At 38.8% G+C, this 20,427-nt stretch overlaps 1 protein-coding gene and 1 long non-coding RNA gene across 2 annotated transcripts in view; one reads left to right on the forward strand and one right to left on the reverse strand.

Annotated features, from left to right (window-relative positions):
• ADAMTS20 (ADAM metallopeptidase with thrombospondin type 1 motif 20) overlaps positions 1–20,427 on the reverse strand; it is a 298,171-nt gene that overhangs the window by 55,975 nt on the left and 221,769 nt on the right. The window lies entirely within an intron of this gene.
• Positions 469–20,024, forward strand: LOC149464729 (uncharacterized). The gene is made up of 2 exons (XR_016312290.1): positions 469–551; positions 6,834–20,024. It is a non-coding gene; the product is annotated as an uncharacterized LOC149464729 (long non-coding RNA).

The raw sequence follows: 20,427 nt of genomic DNA on the forward strand, positions 1-20,427 counted from the left end.
TCAAAATTGTCGGTCTTTTTTTTATAGCGCAAAAAACGAAAACCGCACAGGCGATCAAATACCATCGAAAGAAAGCTCACTTAGTGGGAAAAAGTTTACTGGACATTAAGGAACATAACTCTTCAATATTGTCACTTATGTAATATTGCAGAGTGTATACTTCATCAGTCAACGAGTTTCCTTTCCTGTAAAACTGACAACAAACATGGGAATCATTATCACAGCTGCAAGCTATCATGCTTTAGACACTTATATAGAGCATACAAAAAAAGAAAAAACTTCCATGAGCATTATATATCTTCAGAAATGCTTCCAGCTTTGCTGACATCAGCAAACAGACATTCAGGCACTTTTCTCAAGATGAATTGGTGAGATACAAACTCTCATAATCTGGGCCCCCTTCTCCTCCCCCAGAGATTTCCATCTGCCAAGAAGCTGAACTCCTCAGCAGTAAAGTCTTTACATACAGAACCTCTCTGCTGCACTGCACATCTCTGCTGCACAGGCTGTTCTGGAATAGTCTGCCTTCTGCTTTTTCCATACAAACACAGGTAAGCATTTTAAGGGTAGTTTGTATATTGTGTATTTACTTAGCCTTTCTTTGGTTTGTGCAATAAATGCATAGTAGGCTGGTTACCAAATCAGACACGGGCATATAATATCTTCAGGAATGTTGTGAATATTATGCAGTATTGTTTTGTATATTATTTACATAGCGTTTTTAAGTATTTCAAATTTGTATTAGTACATAGCTCACCATAAGTGTCATTATTATGGTTACTCATTTGTGTTTACACATTCCAGGGATTCAATCATTCCCGCAAAGTGGAAAGCTCAGATTTACAAGTAGATGAATCCTTAGTGCATGTATCTAGTGCTGGCTGGCATATGCTAGGTGCTGTGGTTAGTATGGTGTTATGTCTAGAGAGTCACTGTATTCCTTTAGTGAAAACTGGTAACAGATACAAGTGGCAGGGAAACCAGCTTGCACTGGGATGCCAGTATTCGCAATGTATTAACGCAGGTATGGGCTGCACATGGTCACATTGCCAGCAGAACACTTTCTGCAAGTACTGATTCATAATGCAGAAGGAGATGAGATTTTGGCAGACTTTTTCTTCTCCACCTTAACTACTTAACAAACTTAACAGGCCCCCCTTCTGAACAATCTAAGTAAAATATGTTCTCCATAGATGTGCATTTATTTTTAATAAACGTGCCACTCAGTCACCTCTATAAAAAGTCAAAGATATTTAGCATAATGAAAAGACATATGATATGATATTGAACTAACATATGCAGACGTGTTTTTATATGTCTAATATGTAATGAAATAGTGAGCAAACACTAGTCCTGTTTCTCCTCTCTACAGTGTACAAAAAAAGCCAAACGCTGTGTGTAAGACAGCCATCTGCAATGACTAATTACATTCTTTTCCAGATATGCTATCTATTCTTCTGTAAATGCAACATAGTATCTGTCCTTAAAGTACATGTCCAGCCAAACCTTTTTTCTTAGTTTTGGATAGAGCAGGGAAAGGTTAGAACTGCTGTCACGTTTTTACTGCTATCTGGGGCTCTCATCCTGTTCTGCTAACAACCTTTTAATATACTTGAAATGGTAAATGGATGGCACTGGAACCTCAGGTCCAATGCCATCCATTCATGGTCCTAATCATATTGATGTATTTGATAAAAATGTACTGTTAGTTTCCTTATGGGGCATCTGGGTAATGGAAGGGCTGCTACTGTGAACCAAGAGACAGGTCCAGCAGCCTCAGACTGTAAAAATGGTGTTTGAACGTGAAAATGGGTGTGAATGGAGCAGAGCTTAGCCATCAAAATGAGTTGGGCTGTGTATACAATTTATATTGGGAATAAACCTATTTTTTTGGACTTGATTATTATGGCAGGAAGCTTCAGTTTTAGATTTATCCAGAAGTAAAAATCTGACGTGTTCTAGTCTTCTCATACACTACTATAGATACCCATTTTTTGTCATCTGAGTTGCTCCTGGATAGTTACCATCATTTCCTGTCTGATAAACGGCTGTTTGAGTGTGCATATCAGAGCGTCACACCATGATAGAGTGCAAAATGAGATTTTATTCCAAACATATAGCAGGTGTTACAGCCAATGTGTTTTATGGAACAGACATTGTCCCCTCCATGAAACCTATGAGCACTGGAACAATGGATATTAAAAACAGGCGCAGATACATTTATTTGTCAGATCCAATGTTGGGCAAATGTGAATAAAATTAATAGTACTGGTTGGTAGTGACTCACATTGAGAGTTTAATCTCTTCTCCACGAAGGTACACATATGTGTGGCCTCTCGGTGGGTGGGCTTTAACACTAAGAGGCCGCATATACAGTCAGGTCCATAAATATTGGGACATCTACACAATTCTAACATTTTTGGCTCTATACACCACCACAATGGATTTGAAATGAAACGAACAAGATGTGCTTTAACTGCAGACTGTCAGCTTTAATTTGAGGGTATTTACATCCAAATCAGGTGAACGGTGTAGGAATTACAACAGTTTGCATATGTGCCTCCCACTTATTAAGGGACCAAAAGTAATGGGACAATTGGCTTCTCAGCTGTTCCATGGCCAGGTGTGTGTTATTTCCTCATTATCCCAATTACAATGAGCAGATAAAAGGTCCAGAGTTCATTTCAAGTGTGCTATTTGCATTTGGAATCTGTTGCTGTCAACTCTCAAGATGAGATCCAAAGAGCTGTCGCTATCAGTGAAGCAAGCCATCATTAGGCTGAAAAAACAAAACAAACCCATCAGAGAGATAGCAAAAACATTAGGCGTGGCCAAAACAACTGTTTGGAACATTCTTAAAAAGAAGGAATGCACCGGTGAGCTCAGCAACACCAAAAGACCCGGAAGACCACGGAAAACAACTGTGATGGATAACCAAAGAATTCTTTCCCTGGTGAAGAAAACACCCTTCACAACAGTTGGCCAGATCAAGAACACTCTCCAGGAGGTAGGTGTATGTGTGTCAAAGTCAATAATCAAGAGAAGACTTCACCAGAGTGAATACAGAGGGTTCACCACAAGATGTAAACAATTGGTGAGCCTCAAAAACAGGAAGGCCAGATTAGAGTTTGCCAAACGACATGTAAAAAAGCCTTCAAAGTTCTGGAACAACATCCTATGGAAAGATGAGACCGAGATCAACTTGTACCAGAGTGATGGGAAGAGAAGAGTATGGAGAAGGAAAGGAACTGCTCATGATCCTAAGCATACCACCTCATCAGTGAAGCATGGTGGTGGTAGTGTCATGGCGTGGGCATGTATGACTGCCAATGGAACTGATTCTCTTGTATTTATTGATGATGTGACTGCTGACAAAAGCAGTAGGATGAATTCTGAAGTGTTTCGGGCAATATTATCTGCTCATATTCTGCCAAATGCTTCACAACTCATTGGACGCCGCTTCACAGTGCAGATGGACAATGACCCAAAGCAGACTGTAAAAGCAACCAAAGAGTTTTTTAAGGGAAAAAAGTGGAATGTTATGCAATGGCCAAGTCAATCACCTGACCTGAATCCGATTGAGCATGCATTTCACTTGCTGAAGGCAAAACTGAAGGGAAAATGCCCCAAGAACAAGCAGGAACTGAAGACAGTTGCAGTAGAGGCCTGGCAGAGCATCACCAGGGATGAAACCCAGCGTCTGGTGATGTCTATGCGTTCCACACTTCAGGCTGTAATTGACTGCAAAGGATTTGCAACCAAGTATTAAAAAGTGAAAGTTTGATTTATGATTATTATTCTGTCCCATTACTTTTGGTTCCTTAATAAGTGGGAGGCACATATGCAAACTGTTGTAATTCCTACACCGTTCACCTGATTTGGATGTAAATACCCTCAAATTAAAGCTGACAGTCTGCAGTTAAAGCACATCTTGTTTGTTTCATTTCAAATCCATTGTGGTGGTATATAGAGCCAAAAATGTTAGAATTGTGTCCATGTCCCAATATTTATGGACCTGACTGTATATACAACCCCATGTAAACAGTTTTCTGTATTGAAAGCAAGTGCCCTGCACACTCCCAACACAGATACCAGTGGGGACCAGAAAGCTCTCAATGCATGCTTACGATTGGGAGTTTTGCAATCAAGTGACCGATGTGACTGCCAATCACAGCAGTTACATGATCGGAATGCCCACCTCCGCCGCATTTAGAGCCTCTTAAAAAGGGCCAGGAGGCGGGGGGTGGGAAGGGGTTAAAACTCTGTGTTTCAAGCACTCAGCACTGTTTCAGCAGCTTAGCAAAAATCAGCAAGAAAAATATTAATCTGCTGAAACACTGCTCGCAACACAAAGTTTTAAACTTTCAATTTGAGACTTTACCAATGGATACTGTTGATTTTAAGGTAAAACACATTTGCACAACACTGGGTCTTCCAATCATATATCTCAGCACCTGTTTTTGGTGTCCACTGTTCCAGTGATAATATCCCAAATGAAGGACACAGTGTATGGTCCCCAAAATGCATTGGCTGCTATATATTTAGAATAAAACCTAATTCTAGACTATAAATCATGGTGTGATGCTTTGATTTTCACACTCAAACAACCTTATCAGACAGGAAATGAGGGTAACTCTCCAAAAGCATCACAGATGGAAATAAAAATGGGTTTCTATAGTAGAGTATGGGAAGACTAGATCCCCTTGCAAATTTTTATTTCTGGATCGATCTAAATTTGAAGCTTCACACTTTAATATTCAAGTCCAAAAAATAGGGTAATTCTAAATCTAAATTGTATACAAAACCCAACACATTTCAAGGGCTAAGCTCTGCCCTCTTCATCAGGGCTGTAAAGTAACATATAAGATAAAAGGTAATGTAATGGTCTAGACATCCTTAAAGCAGAAATCCGGGCAAAAATTTATTTGAACCATGCAATGGGGATGTGCCCGCACTGTATGGGCTAACTGCTCATTTTTGTCTAGGGTGATAACAGTGAAGATATACTTACAGAATCCAGTGATCCTCGGAGCACAAGACCAGTCTCTGCCACTTCTGTCCCCCCGCATGCTGGCGGTCTTGTTAATGGACTATTCCTGATGTCATCACGCCCATAGACTGACTCCAGGCATGAGCACGGCAGGAACAGTCCACCGTGGGACGTGGGGGAGCTGGTTTTCTGGAGGATCGGAGGACAGGGTAAGTACAGCTCTTCCCTAGACCTCTGGATAAAACAAGAGGTTTTCCTATGCAGTGCAGGCACAGCGCCATTGTATGGGAAAATAAAACATTTACATGGAGTTCTGCTTTAAAATAAAATATAATATAATATACTATGATATAATGTAGTTACACATTATGCAATAATAATAATAGGAAAACCACTGAATAAATAACATGATAACATTATTATAATAACAGCAATCATACTAATAAAATAATAAAACATAATATTAATAATATGGGCATTATCAATGATTCTAATGACATATACAGTAGTTGATAGCATATTGGTGATGGTTATACTATTATGTATATATGATGTAAAGATAAAGTAAAATAAACCTACGTTGTAATAACATATACATATCAGAAGAAAATGTCAATGTCAGTCATGCTAAACATATCTTCTATATGATTGCTATAATAATTTTTATAATAGTATTTTCACATTTCAGCCCTAATGAGGGGGTGGAGCTTAGCCCCCAAAATGCTGTGCTCCTATATGCTGTTTTTGTTTGTAATTTTGGGTTTAAATATTAGAGTGAGACTCTTCAATTTCAGATCTATCATTTCCCATTACACTCCAAGGTGACTGTTGAAATCCTTCGGTGTATAGAAGCTACCAGCCTTATTATTCTTCCCTTCGATTACACCACCATCATTCTGTAGTATGAAAATAACAATGCAAAACTAATATTCAAATAAACCTCACGGTTTTGGTGCCAGTAACACAGGCCTTGAAATTTCCACTCGCCTGCTTGCCAATGGCGAGTGGAAATTATGGTGGGGGCGAGTGTGTCCCCCAGGGCCGTCTTGCTGAGCAGGCTCGGAGCTCAGGCCAGATCTGTCATTGGCACTGAGAGCCGTCAGACTGCTCAATAGCTGAGCGTAGTGAAAGCAAAGGAAGGAGTGTGTGCTGTGCTCTCTGCCTCCCCCTAGAGTGCATTACCTGGCTCTGTGAGTGAACAACAAAGTACTGCAACTTTTTATAGCTGTGTGTGTGTTTATGCATGTACATGTGTCTGTGTGTATGTACATGTGTGTATATGTACATGTGTCTGCGTGTATGTACATGTATGTGTGTGTACATGTGTCTGTGTGTGTACATGTGTCTGTGTGCGTGTATGTATATGTGTGTGTGTGTTTTTTGTGTGTGTATGTACGTACATGTGTCTGTGTGTACATGTGTCTGTGTATGTATGTACATGTGTCTGTGTATGTATGTACATGTGTCAGTGTGTATGTACATGTGTCTGTGGGTGTGTATTTCTGTGTATGTACATGTATATGTGTGTATGCGTGTCTGTACGTGCCTGTGTGTGTATACATGTGTCTGTATGTGTGTGTGTGTGTACATGTGTCTCTGTGCGTGTGTGTACATGTTTCTGTGTGTGTATGTGTGTGTGTATGTACATATCTGTGTGTGTACAGGTGTCTCTGTTTGTGTTTGTTTGTTGGTGGTGAGTAACTCTTAAGGCCTGGCTAGTAGCTCAGGACTTGAAATTTTAAGCTCTGCATTAACCCACTCTTCAAAGATCTATGTTTTTCTGTCTGTGCCCCTATTGCACATTTTCTCTAATTTCTTGTTTTGGCAAAAACATTGTCAACAGGACAGGAAGCTAAGAGAAATCTCACGAATGGAGCCCTGGATGACAGCAGACAACAGAAATTCTAATCCACCGCCCACTCTATCCAAAACTACGAAAACATCTTTTGGCTTGCCATATACTTTATCTTGTCACTAAGAGTTATTATAGTGAGGTTGCCAAGAGGAGTATCTCAATTATATTTAGATTCATATATAAGACACCAGCTTTGCACTCAGTACTACAAATAGAACTTTGCGTATTTATCTTAAAATTTTTATTGTACCGTGACTTTTTAAATATTAAGAACTCAAAGCAAGACTTTAATTTTTAAATGAAACTGAGAAAGTTAAAATCTGTCAGGTTTATACTTCTGTGTGTTCATGAGAAAGAGTGGAGGGAAGTCTCCCCAATGGGGCCAAACATAGAAACCTACATTAGGAACATTAAAGAGGATTTTCATGCTTTTTTTAACTTGAGGTGATTGTAGCCGTATTAAAGTCAGCGGTTACAAATACTGTTGCTGCTGACTTTAAAATATACTGCATGGCACTTATCAGTCCCTGGAGATTAGTGCTGTCTTCCCGCACCTGGTTTTTCTTACCACTGCGGGTCCATGGCACTGCCATTTTGGATTTGTGATTCCCAATGAATCACAGCTGGCTCCCCATTGCACATTGCTTGCTGTTGTGGGACTGGTCCTGGAGCCTCCTAATGTGATATAATATGTGTTCCAGGAGTCTGTGGGCAGGGGGAGTGCCTAAGTGCATGCCATTCTCAACTAGGCGAGAAGGATGTGGGAAGGGAACCTGTCAAAGAAGGTACCAGTCAAGAATGTTAGGGACAGGGGTGCGGAGTTGAATAAGTGTCATTTCATTTTTGAATGAAGGCCCTCTTTACATTTCATCAGAAGCCACATTTATCATACTGGATATCAAGGCTGTGATTTTATTCTTCAAAACAGAAACTAACAACAAAAACTGGCAAAAAATGTTTAGAAAGTCAAAAACACAAAATTAGAAAAAAAATTAAACAGTTTTTCTAACTAAAACTAGATCCATATTATCAGTGTCAACAAGAAAACCTTACATCAAAAATTAATGACATGCATGTGAAAAATCTTGTTCATACTCTGGACTCAAAAGCTTTCATATCCATATATATCTTATTAGCTACAAAGCTTGTGTGAACCAAATGTCTTTGTAAGCTCAGATATTACTTTGTAAAAGTAGCGGTGGCATTATCACATGGCGTGTGCAGAAAGCAGAGATATGGGAGGCACCCAACAAGTTCACGCACTACAGGCTGCCTGCAGGAAACTATAGAGGAAAGGCAGTCTTAACTGGCTTTGGGTCTTACAACAGGTAGTTACTGTACAGATGCAAATTTTCACACTACACAGACCTGGATGACATACACAAAGCACATCAATATTCAAGTAAAAACACACATGACTCTTGTATTTAGAGAATCCTCAAAAAATCCTAAATCCTCAAAAAGAGCTTATAGTCTTCCAGGAACACATTCATTGAATATGCAGAAAATACTGTATGTAGACTATATGGGAGTTCATACAATGACCTAGTTTGCACTACTGGGAACCAATACATATGGTGTATCAAATATTATCCAATGACATTGCCCCTTCTGATGATGCTATTACAGCAAAATGCATCAGATATGCACCATATGGTTTGCTGTAAAGTGCCTTCTCTGCAGCCAAATGGCTTCTCCAGAACAATATTATCACCAAGCCTTGTTGAGCTATGATGGACTATGACATTCTATTGTATCCTTTCATAGCAGGTAAATACCCTTTCAAACATACTTTCTACAATGGTGGGCTTAGTTTCTGAGAAGATATCATATTCTTTATGAAGTACTCTTGTACTAAGTATAAATGCAATTTCAGCCAATGGGATTTTCATCATTTGTCCCTGGATGTGTGTGATTGACTATCTTTCTGAAGAACAGCTGCCTAGGCATGTTAGCATTATGATAAGTTGCTTCATGTCTCTGCTGAGATCTATGGACTACCATTAACTTGGGGATCATCAAGGTACTTCCAACTAATTTGTTTTTGGAAGACTATTACCTGCTTATGAAGTTTTATTCTTTGAGTAGAAATATTAAGAAGAGCATCTTTATGGTGAAGGCAGTTCAGCTTGGTTGTTATACAAATCAAATTGTGCACCTTAAGACTGATTATTATTAGTATTCTACATTTGGACAGAATTTTACATATGAATGTGATTCATTTGTGATGCAATGTGTACCTTTTGGCATAGGCAATCTGAGTCTAGTTTTACATTGTCAATAAAAGTGAAAAATGACTTTTGTTAGCTATAAAAACCCAACAGGGATGTAACACTTCATCCACTGTGTCCAAAAAAAATGGACAATTCTTGGTATGAAGAAGAGCACCACCTACTGAAAATATGAAACTACTGGATGCCTTTGAAAATATGAAACTACCATTTAAAGCAAACCTGCTATCCTGTCCAATTCAGCCTCAGTAAAGAGGTAAGTACCACCCACATCTTGACTGACATTGCAACTCGCACTATGTATGTATCTGCACTTGCGCCACTGAGGATTACAGTGTGGCAGAGCAGGAGAAATTTGATGTGTTTACCCATACCTAGAACTACCAGGATTTTCCAGTTGGCTACAGTACAGATGAAGTTGGGTAGACAAGGACAGGAAAGGTAAGTTAAGGCACTTTGGGGCACTCAAAGGTGCCTGTTATACTCCAGGGTATTTTTTTACTTTTTTTTACACAGTTACTTTACCTGAATTATATATCAAAGCTAAAACATAAGATGACTTATATAGTTATAAAGTTAAAGCTGGCCTTCCATGAAAATATAAGATTTACTTGTCTTGCAGCCCCCACTCCTGAACAAAAAAAAAACTAACTGAAAGCAATAATTGGATAGAAAAAATGTGGAAATCACCCAGTTTACATCTCTGCTCCCATCTCACTCACTTAGGCAATGGTAATGTCACTTGAACTCACACTGGGTTCCTAGGAAAGCAGAGGATCCCAAATCACAATCAAATTCACTCCTGCATAGTTCTGGAATGCTGTCTTCTGAGATTTGGGATTCCCAGCTTTCCCAGGATCCCCTTTAGAGGCTTAGCAATGCCACTGATGCCTACAGGCAGTGGCCAGGAGCTAGGGTAAGCATTAAAATGTGTCTTCTTTCAGAGGGTGCAAGACAAGTAGACCTTGTATCAGCTGTAAAAATAAATATTTTAGAGCAATATAATTAAGAAATATTACACGTTTTCATTTATATATTACTTTGGCACACATTGAAGTAAATTGAAGTATAATGTACAATATTTGTGAATTCTTGGCACAGATTTCATAAACTATGTGGTGGTTCAGCTGTGCATACCGTTAAGACAAAACACATCTGCTTAATGATTCTGCAAAAACAGATTCCATTTTTTTTATTAAACTAGCTACAGCAGAAGCAAGATGAACGTGTTACTGTTGTCTTATATGTGGCAGTTCTCAGTCCTAAAGAACATAGTCAGATGTGTTTGATAAAAATAACTGTAACCCTAACGCTTAAATAACAACCTATTATTTTCTTATCCTTTGCTCTACAGATAGTGCTGGGCACCCGGAGGTATCTCAAGGATGTAGACAACTTCCACTACAGCAAAAGTTATATTTGAACATCACATGTCCAGTTCTTCTTATTGTGACACAGACAATGAGTTTGCTCTTCACAGACGTGTTTCAGTACTCTGAAGTCAGATGCCATCAACCATGATGGGATCCGATATTTAACATATCCATGGAGGCCAATATAAAAACATTATAAACAAGTTTATACAAAGTGCTTTATTACACTGCACAGAAGCTCAATCCCTGTTTAGAGTACTTCATCCTACAAATGTATTCATGTTAGTAGAGAAAGATCAAATATTAATACTTGTTCACTTCAAGAACAGTATATCTAGGGGACATAGGAAAGCCATCAGAGCAACCTAAATTAAAAGAGTGCAGGCTTTCAAAAAACAAACATACATACTCACCTAGGTGAATGCAACATCAGTCCGATGCTGTATCTGTCCCCCACCGCCTCTAAGACCAATGATCGCTCAGTTCCTGGCCATCAGTAAGCAGAGAGCTGGTGACTGTCAGCTCTCTGCTCTGACCCTCAAGCACTCACTGCAGTGCCGGAGTGTGGAGGGGCAGGAGAGGCTGGCTCCGGCTCTCAGCAGCATAATGAGAGGCTGAGCCAACTGCCAGTCAGGTATCTGGGAGGATCCCAACATTATTGTCAAGATGCCTGTGAAGCTTGGACCAGCTCTGTGATGTTTGCCAACAGTGAACTTTAGCCCATTGTCGGCTGAATCTGGGTCACAGGAGTGCAGAACTAAGTGCCCACAGGAGAAGTATAGCCAAAACAGGTTTAGCCATGCTTCTTTAAAGTAGAACTAAAACCAGACTTTAAAAAAAAAAATGTAATTATGGATTGAGTAAGGTGGGGGGGGGGGGGTGTAATCACTGTCAGTTTTTTTGCCACCTGTTTGCATATTGAGGAAATTTCCCTTTATTTTCTGTCCCATACCCAAAACAGGAAGTGAAAGGATATCTCTCCAAAGTGAGGGTAATCCTGGTTACCACTAGGGTCACCAGCATTAATGTCCCCATTGGAAGACTTCTCCTCTATTCCTGTTTTGGCGATCACCCAACATTTGGGATTTTCCTTTAATTTCACTTTTGGTGATAATGGTAAACATGACAAAAATAGAGGGTGAATATCTCTAATGGGGAACACAGAGAGCAATAAAAACCTGACAAGTGTTCTAATCCCTCTCCACTCTATCCAAAACTAAATTATTTTCACGAATGAGGTTCTGGGTACAGTTACTTACCCCAGTCAGGAAAGTATTGTATAGACAGATTCCCTTTAAAACCCACACCTGGAATCAATGTAATATTTGTATTAAATGCACTTTACATAAAAGTAGCATGAACCTGAATGTGTCTTTATATTAGCCTACTGTAATCTCTTACACAGCAGTATTCAGTCTGGGTGAAGGAGAGATAAGACCTCTGAACCAGTAAGGACTCTACAGCTTTGAACGGTGGTGTCTATAAGTCTGCTTAGAAGAGCTAAGAGCAGAGGGAGTTGTTTGAGAATGCACCTTTATTGTTCTATCACTGGTTGGGGCCATTGGAAAAGGCTTTTTTTTTGCACAAAGCTGAACTCCAGGAAAAACACTAAATACATGGGGGAAATGCATATGATAACTGTCTTATTCTGTTCAGCCAGTCATGTGATGTAGGCAATTCCATTCAAAAGCATAGTTATATCATTGACCACACTTTTATCCACTGCAATTAAGCAATGCAGTTTGGTGAATGGCCCAGCCCAACTTGCTGATTGGACAATAAAGGAGTAAGGCAATGTTAATCCCTTTTCTCTCACTTCTGTAAGCAAATTAGAGAAGGGAGACTGAGAGCTGTGTACAATGGTGTTCACCCTAAAGGAATGGAGAGAGGCATCAAAAATAGTTCCACATGGAATACCAACGACCTACTATTGTACACTTGGAGATTCATTCCTATTGTATGTGGAAACATGTGAGTGCAATACCAGTGTGTCTGCTGTTATTAATAAACAGAATTACACTATTTTGGATGCCTCTCTCCATTCCTTACATGTATATATCTATCGGCTCTACATTTGAATCACTGGGAATGACAAGCAACATTTAATCAGGAAGACTATAAGCTCCAGCATGACTTCCTATGCCCCACCAAAAGCGTGAAAGACTCTTATTTCACCATAAGAGTCCATTAAAGTTGGTGAGTAAGGGGGCACACAGGTGGGGAGCACAGAGCACTTATCACCTTCTGGATGTGAAAGGGATTTTTGTTCACTTGATTTCACATTTGGGACATTATTTCACTATTTATTGTTATGTGTTCATTATTGTAGCATGTTTTTCATGTCATATAACATACATTGAGGCAGCGCTCCTGCTATTTTGTGTATTATGTTGTTTTTGTTTAATATTGAGTGTGCAGTATTGATTGGTGGGTCCTAAGCACAGGTGATCATTATCTATCAATATTACAGGAGTGCTTGAACAGAAATACAAATCTTTTGGAATAAGGTATCCATTTCAATTGTGTATTTAGTTATTCTGCTGGAGCACAGCTTAACCCTTTCAGATTAAGTTCCTTGGGACATTTTACCAAAGACTGAGTTTATCAGTGTAAGTATGCATTGGTTAACCGTACAGCAACGTTTTTAACTAATTTGCAAACTAACTCATTTTAAGGACAAAAATGGAAACTAATTACTTTTTAAAAATTAATTGATTGCATTGATGTATTATTATTTCAGTACTTTTTAACACTGTAATTGTAACTGACAAAGTATTATGAAGCCAAATAAAAAATACATTAACACTGCGCTACTTAGAAAGCTGGCTGCTAATAACATACCTCACCCTGTGGGGATTAGATCTCTCAATATCAGTGCTGATTGTAGAGATATTGATAAACTAAAGTTTCCCGCATGCGCACTGTCATTTTCAGGCTGATGTTTATTTTATTTTTTATGAATTAGGCTTCCAGCCTACCTGTGATCACTATGCCATAACTGACATAGTGATGACATGATCCACATCAAATCTGATGTTGATCATTAATGAGCTGACAGTGAAAAATGGGTTTGACAGCTAGCAGCTACTCCCAATATTGACTGCTGTCAAAAGTGTCATGAAGAATATCATTCCCTTATGCAGGGGACTTTTTGATTAAAGAACACATACCTTTTAAGTGAACCTTCCCTTTCCCCTGAGACTCCTGTTTGCTCATATGCAGACAGCAATAGAGGCAAAAGAGGCAGGGGGAAGGTGGGATAGCCTCTAATTATTCTGCACCAAGTATTTTCCTAGCAAAATATCCTGGGTTTTAGAGGTCCCAGACAATATCTAAGGTAGTACCTATTTTTCAGTCTCCACTCAGGTTCCACTTTTTAAACATAGCCATAAATTACAGTTAAGAGCAAAGGATTTAAACCGTTTAAAATATATAGAATTATGCCCTGATTGAGCCTGAAAAGTGATCTAGTTATATTTAACAAACAATGCATACAGTCATGTACGGTGCATTATCTTTACTGAACAAATTGAATAAAGCATTTTGATTATTAAGAGATGATGATGTGGTCCTTAATATTCATAAATATTAATGAAACCTATTAGTAGACTCAGCTAAATGTTTTCTAGAACTGTTGATCAGATCTCCATAGTGGATAGGAGGCTCATTCCTGTATGCAATACCTTTACATTCCATGCCATAGCATGGCATTTTTGTGGGAATAATGCCAGGAATTGTTTCTTTGTAAAAATGTTTTGCTTTTTTGTATCCACAGAACATTATTCCAGTAGTCCTATGGATCATCGAAGTGGTCCATTTATCATAATAAAAGGTCACAATATCAAGGTGGAAAGATACCATGTTTCCATAAAAACATCTATCTGAAAAATGTTTTCCTTTTTTGCAACAAAATAAAAAGGATATGCAAAAATCCAAAGTATTAATTCATGGCGGGACTAAATATCTGAAGAAGAATATGGATATTTTTTCATGTTGAATTTATTTTAGATGCCATTTATTTCAAATGAAAAAAGGATTAGATGTTGTGGTGTGATAGGGTGTCATTAAAAATAAAACACTCAGCGATTCAGCACTCAAAGGGGGTTATTTACTAAAACTGGAGAGTGTAAAATCTGGTGTATATATATATATATATATATATATATATACTGTATATATATATAACTTGCGAGCCAAAAAATTTTATAATGTGCTTCAATGGATCGCCAACATTTAACACATAACTCAAACTGCGCAAACTAATTGTATACCTATAAATGTAGCGCTCCCTAATACCACAATAGTAAATAAATATATGATTCCATCTGTGATAACATACACCATTAATTCAAAATTAAATATAACAAATAAAGTAACAGTGATTAAAAATCAAACACTAAAATTGTGATTATTAGCAAAATATTCTTAATAATAGTCCCATCAATCAATAAACAGTCCAATAATAGTGATAAAGTGATTCATAAATCATCAATTGATGACTTTCTGTGAATCCTCCAACCAGTAAAAATGTGCGCTCACCTCCTTCTATGCCTATAAAATAGGCTATATACGCTTGTGGTTCACAAAACCTGGAACCTGCCAGAATAGTTGCAGTATAGAATGGATGTGAGGTCCTTTCCTATGGATGACAAGGCTAACCCCTTGTTTGCTGGATATCGGGGTTAGCCTTGTCATCCATAGGAAAGAATCATATATTTATTTACTATTGTGGTATTAGGGAGCGCTACATTTATAGGTATAAAATCTGGTGTAGCTCTGCATAGAAAGCAATCAGCTTCCAGGTTTTATTGCCAAAGCTTACTGGAAGTTAGAAACTGATTGGCTAACATGCACAGCTGCACCAGATTCTGAGTGCACCAGTTTTAGTAAATCTCCCCCTAAATGTCATGCTTTATAGTAGTGCAATGCATAGATGTGAATCCGGCGTTTTTTAAATCTGAACTCCAGGCAGATTAAAAAAAAACAATATATGCAGTGATGCACTACTAGTCTAAATTTGTGAATTTGATTTGACGTGAGCCTTTTGTAATTCCCTGAAAGCAACACTAAGACCGGTAAAGGAAGGTCAGTACATTGTGCTATCAGGAGTCCTGCATTCACTTTTGCTAAGAAAAAAAAAAGAACATACTAACAGGAGATGAGTGCAAAGAGATGACCTCATCAGTCCATTGCTCTTAATTCACTGCCTAGTCTTAGGCTGGCCATACATTATACAATTATCTTCCAATTTTCTGCCCAATTTCCTTTAGATTTACCTTAAACTGTGTAGTGCAAGGGCCTGCCTAATTGGATACAACTGAAAGTGTTGTTTAGGTTTGTCCTCCTATTATATGGTTTTTGGTAAATCTAAACCAAAAATCTCCAGATAATTGTATAATGTATGGCCAGCCTTAGACTGAGAATAGAGACATGACTTAGCTGTGCTGATTAACTACAGCAGAGAAAATTGGGTCACTAGGCTAGTTGTTCTTTCTGACTGGACTGTGTAAATCTCAGAACTGCAGTGACATAAACAGGTAAGATGACAGGTATGGTGGATACCATATACAGTATGTATTTTATCTGTGTATTTAGCTGTTTACCTGATGCTCAACTTTAGCTTGCCTTAAGCTAAGGCCACACATTCACTTTTCCATGTGTATTTATATATGGGTACATGCATTTAACTAAGAACATATTAATGATAAAGCACCAATTATTTTACATGTTTTGCTTTTTGGCTAAAAATGCATTCTTCAATTTCAGTTTGTTGTTTCTAGAGTCTAATGAAAGAGATCTTGGATGACTGCCTCACACAACACCAATATAATCAAAACATGGCTCATTTTTTAAACATAGAAAAATAAATTAAATACAGAAGGAAACATGCTCATGCCTATTAATAATACTTTATGTGAATTTCTTTAGCCTGTGCTGTGTGGTGGTATACTCACTGATGTATCTGTGTTTTATTTTTTTAGTCTACATATTGTAAGTAATGTATACTATGGCAATCAAAAACAGCTGCCCATTTATTGGTCAAGGATCAGAGCAGAATATTGCAAAGATAAGGAATAAACTAGAAGCATGTCATTTTCTCATTTGCTTTATTATTGTGAATTAAGTTATTTATCACTCATTTGAAACAAATCTTAAGTTAGCCACCAAACCAGACTATATTTTTAAATATCTTTTTAATACAGTAATTGAAAATGATAGTTACCGTAATAAATAAACATATACTGCTATCCTCGGGATGCAGCGGCATCTGCAGCTAAAGAGGTTTATTTTGTGAAATCACCATAATTAGGTATCATGGTAATCACATGAACAGGAATCATACTGATTGTATACCAACTGGTGACCTTCAGTCTGATAATCTGAGAATATTATTCTGCAAAAATAAAAGTACTATGTATTTATTTAATAAAATCACAATATGAATAGTTTGTATTACATTCCTGATATACATTAACACTTTAAAAATACCCCATAACATATATATGCACATGAATAAATAATCTTACCCACTAACAGAAATTGTTGATATTTTAATAGACAAATACATCTAATTTGTGTGGTTATCTTGTATAGTCCTTTTTGGTAAAAGCTAAGTCTAATTTAGGGCTACATATCTAGCCATTAAAACAGCTATTTTTCATTTCTTTGCTTAACTACTTGCCAACCGCAGATAGCCGAATGATAGCTACGCTGCGGCCGGCCAGTTCTGGGAGGGCGTCATATGACGTCCTCCCAGAACGCGCTCTCCTGCGCGCCCCGGGGGGTGCGCACCCGGAGATCTCTGTGATCGCTGTGTCCTACAGACACAGCTGATCACGTGATGTGGTAAAAGGCCAATCACAGCAGCCTTTTACTACGTGATCAGCCATGTCCAATGACACGCTGATCACCGGGAAATGCAATTGCCGGTTCTCGGCTGCACTTTCCTCACGCTGTCGGAGCGTGAGGAAAGTACTGCCGAGAACCGGCAGTTGTCAGAGCAGGGATCGGCACCGATCATCAGGGCACTGATGATCAGTGCCCTGATGATCGGTGCCCAGAAGTGTCACCCACCAGTTCCGCCCACCTGTGCCCAGCAGTGCACCCACCTGTTCCCAGCAGTGTACCCTCCTGTGCCCAGAAGTGCACCCACCCGTGCCACCCAGCAGTGCCAAACACCTGTGCCCAGAAGTGCCACCTACCTGTGCCCAGCAGTGTCACCCACCAGTGCCTACCAGTGCCACCCACCTGTCCCCACCAGTGCCACTCACCTGTGCCCATCAGTGTAGCCCAGCAGTGCTGCCAGTCAGTGCCCAGCGGTTGCACCAGTCAGTGCCCAGCAGTTGCGCCAGTCAATGCCTAGCAGTGCCGCCAGTCAGTGCCCAGCAGTGATGCCAGTCAGTGCCACATATCATTGCTGTCTATCAGTGCCACCTATCAGCGCCGCCTATCCGTGACACCTCATTAGTGCTGCCTATCGGTGCCGCCTATCCGTGCCACCTCATTAGTGCTCCCTATCAGTGCTGCCTATCAGTGCCCATCAGTGCTGCCTATCAGTGCCCATCAGTGCCACCTATAAGTTCCCATCAGTGCTGCCTCATCAACGCACATCAGTGAAGGAGTAAAATTACCTGTTTGAAAAATTTTATAATAGAAACAAAGAAACTTTTTTTTTCAAATTTTTTGCACTTTTTATGTTTATAGCGCAAAAAGTAAAGTGCCCAGGGGCGATTAAATACCACAAAAAGAAAGCACTATTTGTAAGAAAAAAATGATAAAATTTTCATATGGGTACAATCTTGCATGACCGTGCAATTGTCAATCAAAGTGCGACAGCGCTGAAAGCTGAAAATTGGCCTGGTAAAGAAGGGGCTATAAGTGCCCGGTAGGCAAGTGGTTAAGAGAGAATGTAGAAGAAGGTGTGAGAAAAAATACAAATGGTAAGGAGATTTTACTGCTCAGTTCAAAGAAATATAAGAAGCCAGACCCAACTCATAAGTTAAATAATAATGCCGTTGGACAGACTGTCCCTTGTATAAAAACTGTTGTTCCATCTGTACCCATAAACCCATTACAAAAATAAATACACATTCAATGGATTTTAGCAGGGCTGCAAACTGGCTGTGATGCACTCATCTCTGGTACTATAGTGCAGTAGGTAAGACGGATCAAATTACCTGTCCTAAAAAAATTAAAAAAAAACAGGTTGGCTAAAACACTAAAAATTCACCAGATGAAGTGACCACAAACCTAACAGGACAATCAAAAATATTCCAGTTAAAGGTAAGTGAAATCTATTCTTAAGATCTGAAACCAGGTGCACTTTCTATGAAGCCATAAGGCACTAGACAATACACTTTCTGATAGTTCTGATGATAAAACATACTGTATTCTACATCTTTTTACCATGGACAAGGCAATATAATTTTTGGAGGGCAAATTAGTTGATGTTTAACAATTCTGAGGCATTGGATCTTGTAGAGTGAGCCTTAATATTCTATACAAACACATTGTATTATGGTCTTTAAAAAAATATAAATATACAGAACAGTAGTGTATTGACCACATAGAAACAATTCCTGAGAATTGAAGAATAACTGCCATATGAAAGGTTTGATGTAACAGTACGTAAATACCTGCTGCAATATTGAGTTGTAATATACAGATTTATTACACTGATAAACACTTGGAAATTTACGAGAGGCAGGGCCACAGTTTCAGTTTTTACAATTTCACACTAACAAAAGGCATTCTCTGAGCAAGATGATATTGGGAATGCAAATCCTAACAATTAACTTTTCTCATTTGCCCCTTTTTGGTTCAGCCATTAGGCCCGATAATTGGTACCCAGATGTCAGATGCCTGAAGATGTAATTTGCCATCTGGGAGCTTTAAGATGCTGCATTGCTGGGGTGTAGTAAGTATAGCTCCACTTTGAATAGTTTCTTTGGGCCAGGCTGGCCCAAACAAACTATTTTCTTTACTAATTGTTGAAGCTGCTGTCTGCATTGTACAAACTGAATACAGCATTAGTTAAATACATTGTACAAAGTTGAGTTCCAGCAGCAGTACAATGAATATCAGTCTACTCCTGAAACAAAATTGAGTCTGGCTGAGTGGCGCTTGGCCATTCACAGAAAACCTTGTATTTTTATCAATGAATACAAGGTTTTCCCTGATTGGCTGAGGTGGAGATCGTGATGTCATCTGCCTGCCTCTTCATCTCAGCCAATACAACTACATTAATAACAGGGCTCAGTGGTTAGCACTTCAGCATGGCAGCACTAGGGTCGTCAGTTAAAATCACAACCATGTCACAACCTGCCTGGAGTTTGAATGTTCTCCATGTGCCTGCGCAGGTTTTCTCTGGGTACTCCTGCACTCCAAAGACATGCTGGTAGGTTCATTGGCTCCTGTCTAAATTGGCCTTAGTATGTATGTGTATGAATGTGAGATAGGGACCTTAGATTGTAAGCTCCTTGAGAGCAGGGACTGATGTGAATGTACAATATATATGTAATGCACTGCATAAACTGTTGGTGCTCCATAAGTAAATAAAAAATAAATAAATGATATCCAAATGTTTCGGACAATACTGTTTACATAGGTACTTTATACCCCTATATTACTAAATACAGGAAGCTCATAGTACACAATAATCCTCATAAGGAAGCCTCACATAAGAAGTATTTCACCTTTCATCAGTCTCTATCAACTTATGGCTGAATTCTATGTGATATTATGTAGGTTACCTAACGTAAACTATGGTCATTCAGAAACATAAATATAAATGCTACACTAAAGAAGTGGTCAGTGAATTATAATCAAACATATCTGTACCACTACTTCCCACACCACAGCTGTTTTACTGGATGAGGGGAGAGCTCAGTGATGACATCTAGAAGTTCCAGAAAACGTTGGTGCAGCTGTAGCTTGAGAGCTCTCCATTTTCCAACAAAATGACACACATATGCCAAG

This window comes from Staurois parvus, unplaced genomic scaffold, assembly GCF_062004578.1.
Source record: "Staurois parvus isolate SC_StPar_1 unplaced genomic scaffold, SC_StPar_1.0 ptg000147l, whole genome shotgun sequence".
NCBI lineage: Eukaryota > Metazoa > Chordata > Amphibia > Anura > Ranidae > Staurois > Staurois parvus.